Source organism: Panthera leo, chromosome C2, assembly GCF_018350215.1.
Source record: "Panthera leo isolate Ple1 chromosome C2, P.leo_Ple1_pat1.1, whole genome shotgun sequence".
Lineage (NCBI taxonomy): Eukaryota > Metazoa > Chordata > Mammalia > Carnivora > Felidae > Panthera > Panthera leo.
The window spans coordinates 152,972,283-152,992,759 of record NC_056687.1 but is presented as its reverse complement, the minus strand read 5'-3'; positions in this window follow the sequence as shown (position 1 = coordinate 152,992,759).

The following is a 20,477-nucleotide window of genomic DNA, read 5'->3' as shown; positions in this document are numbered from 1 at the left end:
GGTTTGTGGGAAAGAATGTCTTGCTCCTAATAAGAGATGTGCTGGAGGGGCCCTTGGTGGCTCCGTGGATTAAGCCTCCGACTTCAGTTCAGGTCATGATCTCATGGCTCGTGGGTTCGAGCCCCCCATCGGGCTCTGTGCTGACAGCTCAGAGCCTGGAGCCTGCTTTGGATTCCGTGTCTCCTTCTCTCTTGGCCCCTCCCCCACTCGTGGTCTCTCTCTCTCTCTCTCTCTCTCCCTCTCTCTCTCTCAAAAATAAATAAACATAAAAAAAAAAAAAAAGACACACTGGGGAAGGTGTATTTCGTTTTCTGGATGTGGCTGTATCCAGATGTGGAGGCTGCCAGTGGGATAGCCACCTTGTGACAACGAGAGGGAGGCTAGTCCAAAGGTGAGGGCTGCCCACCAGGGTGACAGTGCAGCAAGATGCCATTTAGTCACGGAATTGTCCAGAGATGTCTTATCCTTGGACTTCCCAGGTGTCTCCTTGCTGTTTAGCCAGATGAGTTAGAGATTCTTTTCTATTTTCTGCTAAAAACGTTCTGACTGGTACTGACTTCATATGTGCACTTTTGATGCAGGGTTTAAGCTTTCTGTGATCTACTCTTGGGTAATTGTAACATAAGGTCTCAGTGGGTTCCCTAGAAGCAGATTCTGAGATAGGAGTTCAAGGGTACGTGATTTATTGAGGTTGTGATCTCAGGACAAGCCAGTAAAGGAGGGAGTGAGATTGGATAGGAAAAGGGAAGAGGCAAGGAAGGATGTGGTCTCGGGTAAAGTCTTGGCCTGATCCATGGGAGGCCCTAGGTCTGCATAATCTTATAAGGTAACTACCACCTCTGTGCAGCCATTTACACTTAAGTTAATTAAAAGGGATTAAAATTTAAACTTAAGTTCCTTAGTCTCGGGGTACTTGGCTGGCTCAGTCAGACGGCACATGGGACTCTTGATCTCAGGGTTGTAAGTTCGAGTCCCATGTTGAGTGTAGAGATTACTTAAAAATAAAATATTAGTGGGGCGCCTGGGTGGCTCAGTCGGTTAAGCGGCCAACTTCGACTCAGGTCACGATCTCGCAGTCCGTGAGTTCGAGCCCCGCGTCGGGCTCTGGGCTGACGGCCTGGAGCCTGCATCCGATTCTGTCTCCCTCTCTCTCTGCCCCTCCCCCGTTCATGCTCTGTCTCTCTCTGTCTCAAAAATAAATAAATGTTAAAAAAAAATTTTTTTTTAAATAAAATATTAGAAAACAAAAGAAATTAAGTTCCTTTGTCTCATGCCAAGTGCTCAGTAACCACGTGGGAGCTAGTGCCTCCCATATTAACAGAGCAGAGAGAGGCATTTCCATCATCACAGAAAATTCCGCTGGATGGCTCTGTGAAGAGTAAGTTATAACACAACACACAGTTGCCCTGCCTTGATGTTTTGCACGGCAGTGTTGGTCGATCGTTGCCGGCCTACGGGGAGTGGCGGCCAAATCTTTCCAGGGAGATCCAGGGAGGTGGCTCCTATCGGCCGAGGCAATTCCCCAAGACAGAGCACGGAAAGTCCCAGCACCCACAGCAGCTCCAGACTGGCCACTAAATAAAGGGGCCTAACCGAACTGCCTACAGTGACAACTACCCTGGTGGCAAGCAGGTATGAGCTGGGAAGCAAAGTTTTTGGCACAGTCATTAGGCCCCACCCCTCCCCCTGCTGATCCAGAGTCTGGGAATTCGTGGTCTTCTGGGATTGCTGCTAGGGAACAACTTTGGTCCCTACCCATCCCCGGCTCGGCTGTGTACCAACTCCGGAGATGTTCAGTTTCACGGGGCGGGGGCGGGGGAGACAATGAAGGCTCAGACAGCAGCCTCTGAGGGAGAAAGGCACATAGCCCAGAGAGTAAGGCCTAAATAAAGTGCCCGAATGTCCAAGAGGCCTGGTGACTCTGCACAGAACATGGAGCTGTGCCAGAACTGTCTCATGTGGCCTCTGTGCCCTAGTAGAAAGAAAGTGAGGGTGTAAATTCTTGCCAAGTGCTCATTAGGCTCCTATAACACGCTTTCCTGTGTTTTACGTCCATCTACTCTTTGGCTGCCTCTTCCTACGATGCCAAGTTTGTAATGCCGCCCTCCAGAAAGAGACTAGAATATGATTCAGTCTCCTCTTGCATGGTGTATCAAAAGGTTTTGGGTTTTTTCATATATTATTACTGCTGCTTTAGAAACATTTCTTTTATCCCCACAGTTTGTGATGGAAAGTGACACATCTCTACCTTCCTCCTCAGTTCCTTGATCAGGGGTTAATTCTCATCTGCGGGGAAAGTCCTCAGATAACACAAGCATGTGATTTCACTCTCCTTGACTTCCCGACAGCTGCTGCCAAAGTGGCTGGTCTAGCTCAGGTCAGGTCTCCACGGCCCCGAGGACCTGTTCCATCACTGGTTTGGTCCCCGGGGCAGAGTGGCCGTGGTGGGCGTTGGTGCAAGAGGAGGTGGTGTGAGCCTAAGTCATAGTCACCCCTGAGCAGGAAACTAAGGAGCTTCTCATTCAGATTCTTCTCCTTGGGTCAAAGACAGAATCCCAAGGCTAGAAGATCCTGGCAGTGGTCTTCGTATGGCCCCTCAGTGCACACCAGCCCAACTTCCAACTGTGGGCACTGCAACTCTGTCTGAGGGCTGTTCTCTGGCCACCGAAGCCCATTTGGCTCACCTGAGTAGGCTCTGGGTGTCCAGGAATTACTATCCCTCCCCTCACCCCACCCCTACCCCCCACCGGCCTTCAACCAATGATTAGTGGAAGTTAGTGTGTAAATACCAAAGCTCCTCATCCCTTGGGTGAGATACCCGAGCACGGGTGTACCCTGGCTCCTGGTGCCCCATCGTGATTGAGCTCCAGTTGTCCCCATGGTAGGTGGCTTGATGATGTCCAAGCTCCCCTTTGGCTGTCTTTCCGATACTGTCTCACTTCCTCTCTTACTGGTATTTTTTTAGGTTCCAAATGAACTACTTGCACTTGAGTCGTGGTCTCAGCATCTGCTTCTGGGGTGGGGGAGGGCATGAAGATCCTAGGTACAGTCTACCCTCCCGGTTGTCACTGGGGACGGCTGCCCGACCGGAGCCCTGGGACCATCATCAGGGCTCGGAGGCTAGAGTAGAATGCCTTGCCTCCAGCTCTGCCGAATAGTTTAATTCTGCAGCGAAGGTTATTAACAAGTGTATGAGGCATACGATGTGCCACTGGCTCCCTCTTACTCTTATCAATTATATGGCTGATACTTTGTTCCCCAAGTCCTGTTGTTGATCTCTCAGTTGGCTCAGAACCTGAAAGGAGAGTAGGAGGTTTATTAATCGAGTCTCCCGAAGGTGTTGCAATAAGCCCGGTAGAAAGATAGCAAGCCAGGATGAGCAACATCCAGGTAGACGGGTCAGAGGGTGGCTGGATGCTGGCCACTGGCCTGAGGGGAGGAGCAAATCGACAGTCCACAGAGGAGGCAGAATGAGGTAGTAGGCGGCATACCGGAATCAGAATTGAGGACCAGGGACGAGGCAAATGCCAAATAATCAGAACGCTTGCGGGTGCCGGGGATGTGATCCTACTGATGAGACCAGAGCTCACTTATCAGAACTGTATCCCTGCAGCCAGAGTGAAGTGACATCACCCGTCTTGATGCCTAACTTATGGGGCCAGAACGAGTCAGATGCCTCCTCTATCAGGCTATGATTGGGCGTGGGGGCGGGAGGCTGGGCTGCAGCTGTGGCCAGAGGAGAAACCACGATTCAGGCAACAGGCTGGTACTGATCCATTCTGCAGCCAAACATTTCATAGCCCAGCATATAATAGGCAATCAATAAATATTCTTGAGTGAATGAACAAGGTTATAATGGCCCATGTGGCAGATATAGCCCCGTTGTTATAAACTAATACATTTTAGTTTATGTCTCTATCTTGAGATACTGATGCTATGCTCACGCACTTGCTTCTGAACGATGTCTGCTCTGGATGTGTTGAGGAAACAGTCTCAGAGCCTGCAGGACTGAGAGTTTTGTTAAATTCAGCAAGGTAAGTAAATGTCACCCCGGGAGGTCTCCGGGACAACAAGCTGCTCTACATTCTCAAATAACGACCTGGACGCTGCCGTTGATGGAATTTATGCCTGTCCCTGATTGAACCTCTCTGGACGCTGCCGTTGATGGAATCTATGCCTGTCCCTGATTGAACTTCTACGTTGAGGACTTAACTGTGAGATACAGCGTATAGTTTTCAAACTTACCTTCCCAATATCATTATGAAGTCATTGTCAGATAAGATCTATAGTCTCCATTCCATAACTAGAAAAGTCCAGGCATATATTGGGTAGGTCAGTGTTTTCCAAGATTTCTTTTCCAGAATGTGAGTCCCTGGAATATCCAGGAAAAGGGGGTTTGTAGTCGATTATGATTAGGAAACCTCTGACTGATTGACAATGCATGTTCACATTAGCATATCAATATAGTACACGAAAGGTTCTGAAAGAAACCACACTCAAGAAACCTATATGAACTGAGATCTTTTTAACATTGATCAAAAGGATATTGCAAAATTATTGGATGCTAAACCTCCTACTTCTGCATCCATTTTCTCTTGCTCTGTTCTGTTTTCACAAATGATCTCTTACATAAAACCTATCCCTTTATCTATGCCTAGCATCTTATCTCCTCCCGCCCCCCATCTCAGGAATCTTACTTTTTTGCTGCAAGAAAACCTTTATTGTTTCCATTTGGTCCAGGGCTTGGGAGAGGGCTCCAGGGTGGTTAAAAATCTTCTCTGTAGCTGCGGAGAGAGGCTCAGGCAGAAGTCCTGACACCAGGGAGAATGCCAAAGGGGCCCTTTAAGGGCCATGGAGCCCTCTAAGCTCCTAGGTGAGTTTGCAAGTGAGCCTTATAGAAGAGATATTCGCCCAGCCCAGCCTGGGGGCTGGCCACCCTGTGGAGGTGAGTTAAGTGGTTGACCATCTTCTTGATGAGTTTCACCTCTTCATCTAGGAAGTCGTTCTCTGGGAAGTCACAGAGATGGGGGTCTGCAAGGGCAGAACCCAGGACATGCAGATCCAAAAGGGCCTGATTCAGTTTCTCCTCCAGGACCATGGTGGCTTCCCTGGCAACCAGGGTTTTACCCCTGCTCATCCTGGGACAGCTTCCACATATCCTGGAAGAGGGCAGAGCCCCTGCACTTGTGCCTCTTGGTGGCCGACTCCAGGAATAAGCTGCCCGTGCATTCCAAAACCAACTCATTGGGTCAAAATAGAAGCTCGGAGAGAGAGAGGTAAATACGGGGGAGGCCACAGATGCGTGTTGACTAGACAGTTGACAGTGGCCTCCAACTTGGTGGAATAATTCTGGCAAATCCGGGGGTTGACGGTTGATTGGCAATAAGTCTATGCGTGTGTGTGCACGCGCACACACACGCACACACACGCACACAACGGTGTCTGCTGATCCTGGAGTTAAAGTGTGGCTGAGACAACGGCACGGCCGGAAGAGAGGCTGGAGGGTGGTTGGAGGTTGGAAGAAGGCGTGTCCCTGGGTCCCATCCAAAGACTTGAGGCAAGAGAGAGATCTGGGGGACCCCCAGGTTGTACTACCTTTTCTATCCCCTTATCTCTTTCTGGATCGACACCTTCTCCCTCCTGGATCCTTGCCATCAGCATTTACACAAACTCAAGAGCCTAGATCCTTGCTTTTTTCCCATGTGGTCAACATCACCTAGGAGTCTGCTACAAACGCGGAATCTCAAGCTCCACCCCGGCCTGCTGATTGTCTGCGGTTTAACAAAATCCCCAAGAGATCTGTGTGCACATCAGCATGCTCTAAACCACAACCAAGTTTCTCTGGTAAAAATGCGAATCCCATCTTATCTAATCTCCACCCAAAACACCCTGCTCCTGGACTCTCTTCTCTCCTACTCTCCTTCCCTTCCACAACTGCCGGTTTCCTAAAATGTGTTTGCCAAAGACCCTCTCTGGTGAACACCGGGCGGTCATTGGTCCCGCCTTTGTGACAGCACCTGACTCCCTTGCCCTGTGAATGTGCACTATGTGAGAGAACCCAAGCAGGTTCTGTGCTGTCAGCATAGAGCCCAACCTGGGGCTTGCTCTCATGACCCAGGAGATCACCACTTGACCCGACATCAAGAGTCGGGTGCTTAACCAACTGAGCCACCCAGGTGCCCCAGAAATGGCATTCTCGGAGCGTACCAGTCCTTCTCCAGTTTGTTCTCAGCGCTGCTCTGCACTCTTGATATTGCAAAGGGCTGACCCTGGAATGATAGTTCCCAGGCTGGGAGGCAGTGGTGGCAGATTGAGGGTGGGAGGGGAGGAGTGTCTCCATCGAGGCGACACCACTTTTGCGGTTCCGGTCCCGCTCCTGGACTCTCTTAACACCGCCTCCTGTCCTTGCTGATCTCTCTGCTGCCTGTCTGTTCTCTGGCTTTTTGATTTTTTTCGACACTTATATAACTAGTTTCCCACACCCGATATGGGCTATGCTTTCCTGAGTGGACCCTGACTGATACACGGAAGTATCAGAGAATGGGCATGGGGGCAAAACGTTTGAGAAACAGGCAAATTCTACTTGACTCGATAGGCAACCCTGAAGTCCAGGCACACCAGGACAAGTAATGGAGACCAGGAGGCAATGACAGCATATTTGTGTCACAAGCTCTTACCTAGTGTCCCTCCAATAGCACCTTCCTTGAAAGCTAATGTCTTCCATCTAGAGGTTGTGGGGAAGTTTTATGTATAGGGAAAAGAGCAGGTTACGGAGGACAATCCACCTGCCTCCCCAAGAGTGACTCTGGTTGTAAGTCCCAGATAAATCACTGCTGCTGTTAGTTGGCTGGGGTGGAGGTCAGAGGAGTTGTCCGGCAACAGAAACTTCATCTTGGAGCAGGTTGGCGGCAACTGCCTTTGGCTGCGTGCGTCACCTGTCTGGGTTGGGCCAGCTGCTGAGTTGTCACAGTTGGTGGTTGGGGCCTATTGTCAAGTGTCAATATTTTCACAGTCATCCCACATTGCTGAGCTACAGCTCACCCTGGCATCCGCCCCGTGGCCCTGGAGGACAGGCAATTCTTTCATACGTAATGGGGATAGATACAACAGAGACTGTCTTTTTCTCCCAAAGACTGTTCAAGTAGAAAGCCAGTGGACTCTGAATAATGCCCTTTCAAAAGGGGAAGAATAGAATTCTAGAATCACATACTCCTGGGACAGTTAGAGATGGCAGTTTGCTGAGTATGATTTCTGCAAGAAGATTCTGTAATGAAACGTAAGCCTCCAAGTCTGAAATAAATACAGTGTGTATATTCAGAATATTGCATGTTTGTATATGTATGTTATCATCCTTCAAGTGCCCCATGATCAAGGTGACAATTATACTGTGCCTGGGAATATAGACAGAGCCAAGGCTGAGGGTACAGGGCACACATAAGGACACTCATCACCAAGGTGATGTTCTTCTGGAGGTTGAACCAAGAACTGCCAGGTGTTTTGTGGGTTTTTTTTTTAGTTTTTTTTTTTTTTTTAATGCTTATTTATTTCAGGGCGAGAGAGACAGAGACAGAGTGTGAGCTGGTGAGGGGCCGAGAGAGAGGGAGACACAGAAAATCAGAAGCAGGTTCCAGGCTCTGAGGTGTCAGCACTGAGCCCCGTGTGGGGCTCGAACTCACAAACCATGAGATCATGACCCGAGCCGAAGTCGGAAGCTTAACTGACTGAGCCACCAGCTGCCCCGAACTGCCATGCCAGTCTTTGGGCACACCCCTTGGGGGAGCCGCTGAACAGGTGCGTGGTCTGAGGTGAGAGCACTCTGTGGGAAGAAATGTCTCTTCACTTTTGGGAGCTAAAGACACAGCGTGGCCCGAAGGTGGGGGTGGGCAGAGTTCTTGGCTGAGACTAGAGGCCTCGATACTTGGCAGCTGCCTAGTTGCCTTCGTGGGTAATAATCACTGTCATTGGTTTGGGGTTTTTTTTTGTATTTTTTTAATGTGTCTTCTGAGGAGTATTTTGGAATACCTATGTATTTACAAATATATATACACATCATGTTGAACCAGAGGAGATTACCATTTTGGGGGTTAAAAAATCAGCAATTTCATAAGATTCAACATAACATGTATGTATACAGGAATACAATTTTCTTAATGTTTATTTATTTTTGAGAGAGAGAGAGAGAGAGAGAGAGAGAGAGAGCATGAGCAGGGGAGGGGCAGAGGGAGACACAGAACCCGACGCGGGCTCCAGGCTCTGAGCTGTCAGCACAGAGCCCGACACGGGGCTCGAACTCACACACCATGAGATCATGACCTGAGCCGAAACCAAGAGTAGGACCCTTAACCGACTGAGCCGCCCAGGTGCCCCTATGAATACGATTTTTAATCACACTAAAGGCAGCATGCTGTATACACTGCAGTGCACTTTGATTTTGCACTTCGCAAACAGACTACATCAGAAAACAAATATTTCAAGCATATCCATGTAGTTACTGCCAACAGCAAACACAGAATACTACCTGAAGGTACCCTAGGATCTCCAAACTTCCTCTCCTTGTTGCAATGTCTTTCCTACACCCAAGACAATATTCTCCTTGACCTTCAATGCCATAGTTTAGTTTTGCCTCCATGAACTCACATAGCATACATTCTTTGGTTTGTCTTCTTTTACTCAACATTACGTAAGATTCATGTGATTACTCCTGAGCAATGCATTGCACAATATTTCATTATATTTATTATAGCATTTTTTGACATGCAGTATTAAGGAAAAATTTTTACATAGATTGATAAATTCAACGTTGTTTATTACAATGGTTTATGGGTTTGTATTATACTTAGAAAGGCCTTTACCACTCCAAGATTATAAAATAAACCCTCCCACATTTTCTTCTTGTGCTTTAATAATTTCATTTTTCAGGTTTGAGGAATAAGGCCAACTTTTTTTTTTTGCTTCAGGTGCTAACTTACTGGGGGTGACCGAGTGGCTCAGTGGGTTAAGCATCTGATTCTTGATTTCCGCTTCAGGTCGTGGTCTCACGGTTTGTGAGATCGAGCCCCACATCTGGCTCCGTGCTGATGGTGCAGAGCCTGCTAGGGATTCTCTCTCTCCCTCTTTCTCTGTCCCTCCCTTGAATTCTGCGTGTGTGTGTGTCTCAAAATAAATAAACCTAAAAAAAGACACCGACAAAATGCTTCTTTTTTTTTTATTTAAAAAAAATATTTTTTTTAACGTTTTATTTATTTTTGAGACAGGGAAAGACAGAGCACGAACAGGGGAGGGTCAGAGAGAGGGAGACACAGAATCCGAAACAGGCTCCAGGCTCTGAGCTGTCAGCACAGAGCCCGACGCGGGGCTCGAACTCACGGACTGAGAGATCATGACCTGAGCCGAAGTCGGCCGCCTAACTGACTGAGCCACCCAGGCGCCCCACAAAATGCTTCTTTAATCCTCATAGGAAATTTATGGTGGCTATACGTACATGTCTTCATTTTGCAGATGCAAAAACTAAAACAGAGAAGTGAAGTAACTTGCCCCCATCACAGAATAATAAGTGGCAGAACCGGGATTTGAACCCAGTCAGTTGAGTTTAATGTCTGTGTGCTCATCCATTAATCTACTCAGCCTTCCCACGTGGGAGGAACCTAGCAACACAGTATCTTGACTATGGGGCAAGGGCTCTCCCTCTTTTCACTGTAACACAAACACGGCATGCAAATGTTTTCAAGAGTGACTTTGTTTACTTAAGAGCCTGATTATCAAGCAGTTACTTAGGAGCAAAGAATTTGACACTTCTCACCTTTATTTCCTCCACCCTTCTCTTTGTTACCCAGAGGCCTCATTCTTCAAATTGGATTTTTTTTTTCTCAGCCCGGGGTTGGGTTTTCCCTTCAAAAGATCCTTCTCATTACATTGTTGCCATCAGCTGTGTAAACTGTTCTAGGACATGTTGGGCAAAGGGTCGTAAGACTGTTGAAGATTAAATTGAACTGCTTTGAAAAATTGAGCAGGGTGTGTCTCAGAGAAGAGAAGGAAGTGTTAAACATAGGCCAGCGGGAGACCAGGACAAAGGGCAAGAAGGCCTGAGGTCACTTTCCAGTTCTGTCACTGAGATCATATGACTTTAGCAGAGTAACTTGTGCTTTTCTTTGTGTCTATTTGTCAAACGGGGCAATAAGCAATGACGGCGTAACCCTTCACTTTTCCCCAGTTTACTTCCTTTCTGCCTACAATAGGAATTAAATTAAAAACAAGGGTACCCCCCCCCCCCCAAAAAAAAAAGTTATTTGAAAAAAAGACCAGAGGTGGAAAAGTAGGCTAAAGTCCTGGGAGAGTCCTAGTCCAAGTTCGGACAAAGCTATGGAGACCTTTCTTTCCCGGGAGGCTTTCCAACTGTTTTGTAACTGTAATTTACATAGATATACAATGTTCTTTTGCAGATGTAAATAGTAAAAATGTAACGTGTTTCCAAGTGTTCTCAAGAAGCGTATTATAACAGTGTAATGAGGGGGCGCCTGGGTGGCTCGTGGGTTAGGGGGCTGACTCTTGATTTCAGCTCAGGTCATGATCCCAGGGCCATGGGACCAAGCCCATGCTTGGGATTTTCTCTCTCTCCCTCTCTCTCTGCCCCTCCCCTCCTTGTTCTCCCTCTCTCTCAAAAAATAAATAAACATTTAAAACAAACAAACAAAAGACAGTGTAATGAAATATTGCAATCTGCTCAGATCTGTTTCTTGCCACAGCCAAACGGTGTGAATGTACATACACATATACATATGTATCCCCTGCTCCACACAGATCTGGTATGTGGAGAACAACATCACTTTCACGTTTGAGGATAGTGCTCCGAATGTACCAAATAAAATATTTCTTGGGGCGCCTAGGTGCTCGGTCGGTTAGGTGTCTGACTCTTGATTTCTGCTTAAGTCATGATCTCATGGTTCATGGGACTGAGCCCTGACATCCCCCTCTCTCTGCCTCTCTCCCCCCAACTCTCAAAATAAATAAATAAGCTTTTAAAAAATAATAAAATAAAATATTTCGCTTCTTACAACTGAGAAAATTTATTTTAGTGAGCTTTAGAGCCATGAGAGCTCTGGGTTCAAATGCTGCCTCTACTGTGTCCAGGCTGTGTTACTTTGGGTGAGATTCTTGACCTCTCTGAGACTTAGATTTTTTATTTAAAAATTTTTTTTAATTATTATTTTGAGAGAGAGAGAGCAAGCAGGGGAGAGTGGCAGAAGGAGAGATTCTTAAGCAGGCTCCATGGGACTGGATCCCATGATCCCCGGATCATGACCTGAGCTGAAACCAAGAGTCAGACACTTAACTGACTGAGCCACCCAGCTGCCCTTAATTTTTATTTTAAAGGTTTCATGTAGCGAAGTTCAGTGTTTGGAGTATATAGGTTTTTGGGGTCTTCGAGGAGCGCGCAAAGCTGTGTATCGACTGCCATAGTTACGATAAGGACTCTTTCATCATCCCATAGATTCCCTCACGATACCCTTTTAATACCTCCCTTTCCCTACTACCACCCCTCCCCCTTCCCAACTCCGAGCAAATACCGATCTGTTCTCTTTCCCTATAGTTTTGTTTTTCCAGAATGTCATATAAACGGAATCGTATCTATGTATGGCATCTTTGGAGCCTGACTTCTTTCACTTAGCAAAACTTACTTGAGGTCCATTCAGGTCGTTGTGGGTACCAATAATTGTTTTTTTTATATGCCAGGGTACTATTCCATGGTATGGATGTGCCACAATTTGTTGTTTACCCATTCACTGGCTGAGAAGCATCTGGGTTTTGATAATTTGTGTCTTCGAGGAATGTGTCCATTTTTTCTACATTGTTGAATTTGTTGGCCTAAGCTTGTCTGTGATATTCCCTCATACAATCTGTAGAATTTAATTCCTGATATTGATAACTAGTGTTTTTCTTTCTCTGAGTGAATCTTACTAGGGGCTCATCACTTTTATTCATCTTCTCTAGGAACTAAATTTTAGCTTTGTTGGCTTTTCTCTGTTGTGTCTCTGTTTTCTATTTCACTGATTTTTCTTCTCTCTTATCTTTATCGTGTAATGCCTTCTACTTACTTTGGCCTGAATTTTCTCGTCTTTTTTCTAACTTCTTAAGGCATAGTCTTAGATGATTGATTTTCAAGGGTTTTCTTTTCTTTCTTTTTTTAATGTTTGTCTATTTTGAGAGAAAGAGAGCGTGCAGGGGAGGGGCAGAGAGAGAGGGAGAGAGAGAATCCTAAGCGGGCTTCATTCTGTCAGTGCAGACCCCACCGTGGGGCTCAGCCCCACAAGTGTGAGATCATGACCTGAGCCAAAGTCAAGAGTCGGATGCTTACCTGACAGAGCCACCCAGGCGTCCCAACCTCTTTCTTTTCTAATACAGACATGCAATACTGTAAGTTTCCTTCTAAGCACTGTTTTAGCTGCACCTCACAAATTGAGATATGTTCTATTTTTGTTTCCGTTCATTTGAAACATTTTCCGATGTCCCTTGTGCTTTGTTCTTTGACCCATCACTCATTTGGAAGTCAGCTGCCTAATTTCAAAACATTTGGGGGATTTCCTAGATTTGTTTTTGTTATTGATTTCTAATTTAACTCCTTTGTGGTCGGAGAGTATGCTATGTGATATTAATCCTTTGAAATTTATTGAGACTTGTATTATGAATTAGCATATGGTCTATCTTGGTGAACCTGCCGTTCTACGTGTACTCGAAAAGAGTACAGCTGTTGGTTGTAGTTTTCCAAAAAGATCAATTAGGCAAAGTTAGCTGACCCAAATCCCCTGTATCCTTACCTACTTTTTTTGTCTACTTGTTTTATCAATGACTAAGAGAGGTATCTTAAAATCTCTAACTATAGTTGGAGATTTAAAAATTTGTCCCTTCAAGGGTGTCTGGATGGCTCAGTTGGTTGACTGTCCAACTCTTGGTTTCAGCTTAGGTCATGATCTCATGGTTCGTGAGTTTGAGACCTGCCTTGGGTTTTCTGCTGTCAGCACAGAGCCGGCTTCAGGTCCTCTGTCTCCCTTTCTCTGCCCCTCCCCCACTTGGTGCGCATGTGTTCTTTTTCTTTCTCTCTCAAAAATAGATTTAAAAAAATTCATCCTTTCATTTCAGTTAGTTTTTGCTTCATTTTTTAAAAATGTTTCTTTATTTTGAGAGGGAGCATATGTGCGAGCAGGGGAGGGGCAGAGAGAGAGAGAGAGGGAGGGAGAGAGAGAGAATCATAACCGGGCTTCATTCTGTCAGCGCAGAGCCCAATGTGGGGCTTGATCTCATGAACCCATGAGATCATGACCTGAGCCAAAACCGAGAGCCAGACACTTAACCATCTGAGCCACCCAGGTGTCCCTCCAGCTTCATGATTTTAAAACTATGTTACTGTGTAGATGCACATTTAGGATTATGTCTTCTTGATGAGTTGACCTTTTTGTTATTTTGAAATGCTCTTTTTTTTTTGGTAATACTGCTTGTCCTGAAGTCTACTTTATCTGGTATTAATATAGTCATACCAGTTTTCCTCCAGTTCAGGTTTGCACAGTATCCTGGATTCCCTAGTGCGTTGTTCAGATGTGCTGTCGGGACTGAGGCATTTATTTCCCCAGCAGCGAATAGTGTGGCTGCAGGTGGCTCACACCTGTCTGAATTGTCCTTCTCTTTCCCCTCTAACAACTTCTAACAAATCTCTTCTAAATAAATCTCAGAGTCTGTTACAAGGGGAACTTTGTATATAGTATATTCTTTTCCATGTTTTTATTATTAGCTTACCCGTGTCTGTATCTTGAAATTGCATCTCTTAAAAACAGCAGAGAGTTGGATCTTGCTTTTCTATTCATCGTGACCATCTCTGCCTTTTCATCAAGGTGTTTAATCGATTCATGTTTAATGTAATTTTGATATGATTGGGTTTAAGTCTGTCGTCTTGCTCCTTGTTTTGTATTTGTCACATTACTTCTTTGTTCGCTTTTCTTTTCATTGCTTCCTTTCTTTAAAAAAATTTTTTTAATGTTTATTTTTTTGAGAGACAGAGAGAGAGAGAGAGAGAGAGAGAGAACATGAGTGGAGGAGGGGCACAGAGAGAGGGAGACACAGAATCTGAAGCAGGCTCCAGGTTCCCAGCTGTCAATGCAGAGCCTGATGGGGGGCTCAAACTCATGAACCATGAGATCATGACCTGAGCCGAAGTCGGACGCTTAACGGACTGAGCCACCCAGGCACCCCTGCTTCCTTCTTTTTGATTACGTGAGTTTTTAGGATTGCATTTTAGGGGGCTACTGGCTGGCTCAGTGAGAACAGTGTGTGACTCTTGATCTCAGGGTCATGAGTTCAAATCCCATTTGGGGGGTGGAGATCGCTTAAATACATTTTAAAAAAACTTAAAAGAGGGGCGCCTGGGTGGCTCAGTCAGTTAAGCACCGGACTTCAGCTCAGGTCATGATCACACAGTTTGTGGGTTCAAGCCCCATGTCCGGCTCTGTGCTGACAGCTCGGAGCCTGGAGCCTGCTTTGGATTCTGTGTCTCCCTCTCTCTCTGCCCCTCCCTGGCTTACACTCTGTTTCTGTCTCTTTCTCTCAAAAATAAATAAACATTAAAGAAATTTTTTTTTAATGTTATACCACTTCACATACAATGCAAGAACCTTATGACAGTATGCTTCCATTTAACTATGTGTTGTCCTTTGTGCTACTGTTTTCATAGATTTTACTTCTTTGTATGTTGAAAACCCCAGAATATAGGGTCATTATTTTTGTTTTAAACAATTTGACTTTAAAGAAATTAAGAAAGGATTAAAACTAGTCTTTCATATTTTTCTACATATTTATTATTTTCGGAGCTCTTCCTTCCCTCTTATATATCCATCTGGTATCATTTCTTGAGCACTTCTTTTTAATTTTTTTAAAACATTTATTCATTTTTCAGAGATGGAGAGAGACAGAGCACGAGTGGGGGAGGGTCAGAGAGAGAGGGAGACACAGAATCCGAAACAGGCTCCAGGCTCTGAGCTGTCCGCACAGAGCCCGACGCGGGGCTCGAAGCCACGAACTGCGAGATCATGACCTGAGCCGAAGTCAGACGCCCAACCGAGTGAGCCACCCAGGCGCCCCTTGAGCACCTTTTATAGTACAAGTTTGCTGGTAAAAAATTATCTCAGCTTTCCTTTTTCTGAAAATGCCTTTGTTTGGCTTTCATTATAGATGAATACTTCTCAGCACATTTTGGTTAGCTTCAGCATTTTAAAGATGCTGTTCTGTGCAGTCATCACTTTTGTTTTTCTGTATATAACATGTCTTTTTTCCTTTGGCTGCTTTTTAGGATCATCCGTGCTGTGGGGAAGAGTAAAGTAGCATACTTTCAATTCTCAAGGGAGACTTTGAGGAGGACAGGTGTGGAGGGCCACAGTCTACCATGGAATCTACTCCTGGGAACTCAGTTTCCTTCCCATGTGGCGTTACTCTAGCCTGAATAGCTCAGAGTATGATAAATGTAAAATTAAGAAATACTGAGTCTCCGGGGCGCCTGGGTGGCTCCGTCGGTTAAGTGTCCGACTTTGTCTCAGGTCACGATCTCGCGGTCTGTGAGTTCAAGCCTGGAGTCGGGCTCTGTGCTGACAGCTCGGAGCCTGGAACCTGCTTTGGATTCTGTGTCTCTCCATCTCTTGGCCCCTCCCCTGCTCATGCTCTGTGTCTTTCTGTCTCTCAATAATAAATAAACGTTAACAAAAATTTAATAATAATAAAAAAAAGAAATACTGAGTCTCCAAGACTGCCTGGATGGAGAAGGAGCACGGGCCAACTCCTGTGGTTAAAGGTAAGAGTTTTCGTAAAGGTTGGTGGAGATTTGCGCCGTAGAAGCTAGAAGAGAATGCACTTGCTGAGGGACGCTTATGGATAGAGACAGGGAATAAGATGAAGGTCTGGGAATGGATAATTTAAAGGTATATCCTCAGGGCACCTGGGTGGCTCAGTCAGTTGAGCTGTCGACCTCGGTCATGATCTCACAGTTCGGTTCATGACCTCATAGTTCGGTTCATGGGTTCGAGCCCCGCATCAGGTCCTGCACTGACAGTTCAGAGCCTGGAGCCTGCTTCAGATTCTGTGTCTCCCTCTATCTCGACCCCTCCCCTACTCGTGCTCTCTCTCTCTCTCAAAAACAAACATAAAAAAATTTTTAAGTTATATCCTTAATAGGATTAAGAATATTATAATATATAATATATGTAACATATATCATATTAAGGGCGTAACTTTTTTTAAACCTTTCTTTCTTTCTTTCTTTCTTTCTTCCTTTTCTTTCTTTTCTTTCTTTCTTTCTTTCTTTCTTTTCTTTCTTTTCTTTCTTTCTTTTCTTTTCTTTCTTTCTTTCTTTCTTTTCTTTCTTTTCTTTCTTTCTTTCTTTCTTTTCTTTCTTTCTTTTCTTTCTTTCTTTTCTTTCTTTCTTTCTTTCTTTCTTTCCTTTCTTTCTTTCTTTCTTTCCTTTCTTTCTTTCTTTTCTTTCTTCTCTTTCTTTCTTTCTTTCTTTCTTTCTTTTCTTTCTTTCTCTTTAAGTAATCTCCACACTCAACATGGGGCTGGAATTCACGACCCTGAGATCAGAGTCACACACTCTTCCAACTGAGACAACCAGGCACTCCAAAGATAAAACTTCTGATGAGTTTTTTCCTTCAATTATGGGAAAAGTTGTATTTAGCATGTAATTGTTTTTTAATATAGTTGACACACAACGTTACATTTGTCTCAGGTGGACCACTTAGTGATTTGACAGATTTATACATTTTGTTAGGTTCAGCACTTGTTGCCATCCGTTCCATTAGATTGTTATTACAGTAGATTGACTGGATTCCTTATGCTGTGCCTTTTATTCCCATGACTTACTCATTCCTGGGAATGCCTGTATCTCCCACTTCCCTTGTTTATTTTGCCCAACTCCCCAACCCTGATTTAACATATAGTTTTAATTTCTTCCTTTAATATGGCATAATTCCTTTAGTGTTTTCCAGTCTGCTAATACATTTGATGAGTCCACATGTCTTGAGCAGGGCTGTAACAGAAGGAAATGAGAGCGAGTCCATTAGGTCATTCGGTATGTCCCCCAAATGCAACTTGCTTTTCTACTTCCTGCCGATTCTCATCCTGCAAAGTCCCTTAGAGGTACAGCATCAAGGTACCCAGGGAGACTACGGTCATGAGTTCCAGACTGAGAACAAAAACCAATGAAGGGTTGGTTCCACCATTCCCCAAGGTGGAATGGGATTTAGTAGAGAGACTTTAGGAAGAACACATACCTTGGAAGATCAAGGAACACTCCATGTCCCTAAATTTACTTAGAGGGAGCTGTCCCTTAGGGGAAAAGGAAATGCTAATACCTGGGTTACATGAATTTTATAATACAATCTGAAAGATCTATAATAACATGTATACTTGTGACTGAATTTTAACTTTGCTTCCAATTAAATAAATGGAAATTAACAGTAAAATACCATTTGTCATCTTTTTATTGTCAAAACATTAAAAAAAATACGTTGGTAGAGGGAGCCTGGGTGGCTCAGTCGGTTAAGCATCCGACTTCAGCTCAGGTCATAATCTCACAGTTTGTGAGTTCGAGCCCTGCGTCGGGCTCTGTGCTGATAGCTCGGAGCCTGGAGCCTGCTTTGGATTCTGTGTCTCCCTCTCTCTCTGCCCCTCCCCTGCTCATGCTCTGGCTCTCTCTGTATCAAAAATAAATAAAACATTAAAAAAAAATATGTTGGTAGAAACATAAATTAGGATTCATTGTGGAGATCAAGTTGGCATTAACCATACATAATGAATGGATACTTCAATTACATTTCCAAAAATCCACTATTTTCCACAAAAACATACACACAAGTGCACATATTTGTAAAACTGTTCACTTTAATATTGTCTTTTTAATAGCAAAAAGTGGAGAGAAGCAAAATATCCATTAATACATGGGCATCACTACATTAATCATAAATTATACTTCATCCATTGTATAAAATACTATGTAGACATTAAGGAAACTGAAATACAGGCACTGATTAGAAATGATATTCGTAGCATGTTAATTGAGAAAGGCATGATGTAGAATATGTATGATCTGTTTCTGTAAAACTACAAATATATACAATTACATGTACACATAAATACATGTTTTCATAAATACAGAAACAAAATGGAAGGAATACAAACTAAATTATGAATAGGAGTTATTTGGGGCTAAGATTATACAAATTGACACTTGAACAATGCAGGGGTCAGGGGTACCCACCTCATGCACTGTCGAAAAATCTGTAACTTTTGTCTCTTCCAAAATGTGAGCGCTTATGACAAAAGCCTTATGATGACGACAAATACTGTTGACCAAAAGCCTTATCGATAACACAGTCAACGAACACATATTTTGTATATTTTATGTATTATATCCTGCATTCTTATAATAAAGCAAGCTAGAGAAAAGAAGGTGTTATTAAGAAAATTGTAAGGAAAATACATTTACACTGCTCTACTGTAGTTACTGAAAAAAAATCCACGTGTAACTAGACCTGTTCAGTTCAAATCTGTGTCGTTCAACGGTCAACGGTACTTTTGTTTTTGTTACAGTGAGCATATATTACCTATGTAGTAAAATAAAAATACAGTGTGATACATATATTAACAGCATGTAAGACTGAGGTTGTTCAGACGGTAGGATGATTAGCCCCATCGGTGTGTGTGTAGGGAAGGGGTTTAGTGGTGGTGTTAGGAAATACTTGAAAGGGATGAGAACATGTAGGCAGGATTATCACGGATAGACGAGAAAGGTGGAAAAGAAGAAAAGTACAAAGTCGTGGAGGAAATAATTATACGGAATTCATGAAGATTTTCTTAATGTTTGTATAGCTACTACGTATAGCTTGGGGACTAAAAAAAAGAAAGGCAAGGAGGTACAGAAGCTGGATGTGGGGGTGCCTCGGTGACTCCGTTGGTTAAGTGTCTCACTCTTGATGTCGTCTCAGGTCACGATCTCATGGTTTGTGGGTTCAAGCCCCATGTCGGGTTCTGTGCTGACAGTTTGGAGCCTGCTTAAGAGTCTCTCTGTCCCTCCCCACCTCAAAAAAAATTTTTTTTTCTTTTTTAAAAAGCCAGATGTGCAAGAGAACCACAAGTTAATTTGAAATTCCTAGAGGTTTAAAGTGTGAAGTATGGAGAGGGTGCAGCTGGAGGGAAAGCAGGACCCAGGCCGCCAAGGGTTTCTCATGCTGCCTGAGAATTTGAATAGTGTTCTGCAGGACTGGAACACCACTGACGGGGTTTCGGCAGGAGAGTAACATCAGCTACGTAGGAGATATATTGGAGAGCAGCCAGTCCGGAAACTGGGAGATCATTTAAGTGGTGGAATGCAATGGAAATCGAAACTAACTAGTGGCAGGGTGAATAGGAAAGAGAATGGATTTGAGAAGTGTTTCAGAGTAAAAGACACAGGGTTTGGGGATTCTCCAGATCTGGGTGAAGAATGAGAGGCACGTTTTGACTCACTTCCGCGGTTTTCACTTGGGGAACTGGGCAGATGGCGGTGACACCCGCCAAGGCATAAAATACAGACGGCAAAACGAGCTTGTGAGGAGGAGAAAATGCAGGAGGGTGAGAGGAAACACAGAAGGGGCAAGTCTGATGGTGACGGGAGGGGTGCAACAGTGGGTGGCTTCAATTTCAGACATGTTGAATCGAGGTGACCGTGCACCGTTAAGAAAAGTTGTCCAATAGGCAGCTGGGTGTATTCTACATAATTCTGTAGAAATGTAGTGGCAGGCCCTGGACCAGGCACAAGCTGAGTTGTATGACAGCCATGGTTTTTGCCTTTTCAAACCTGACAGCCTAATGAAGATGCTATAATCTGGGGCTCACGGGAGAGGTCTGGACTAGAGCTCTCGACATACAGAGGGAGAGTATTAGAAGTAAAAAGAGAATGAAACTCCTAGAACTTCTAAGTATCGTTTACTATGAGCTATACTCTATGCACTTCAAGCTTGACAACATACCCATGAAATGTTAAAAGGTTACAGATGAGGAAAATGAGGGGCAGGGAGTTGAGACTCAGAGGTCACAATCTGGCCTTTGGGCTGAATTTTATTCTAAGAGCTGTTGTGCTGCAGGGGTTTAAAATTGCCTCTGGATGGGCTTGCACTATCTAGTTTGTCACTTTCCCTCATTCTCCGTTGTCTTATACCACATGGGTGTCACTCGTGACCTTTCTGCTCCCTTCAGGAATCTGACCTTGTACTATGCGCCCAAAGGTCACAGTGATACAACTTTCTTGGTAAATATATAGGTGTTCACTCTGGGATAAGAGAGGACTTAGCCCAGCTGTCAATGCAGTGCTCACACTAGACCCTGCCCTGGCTCTCCCACATTTAGGGATCGTGCTATGGGATCTCACCGAAGAACTTGTTAGTAAATAAAATGGGCTAAAATGTGAATAT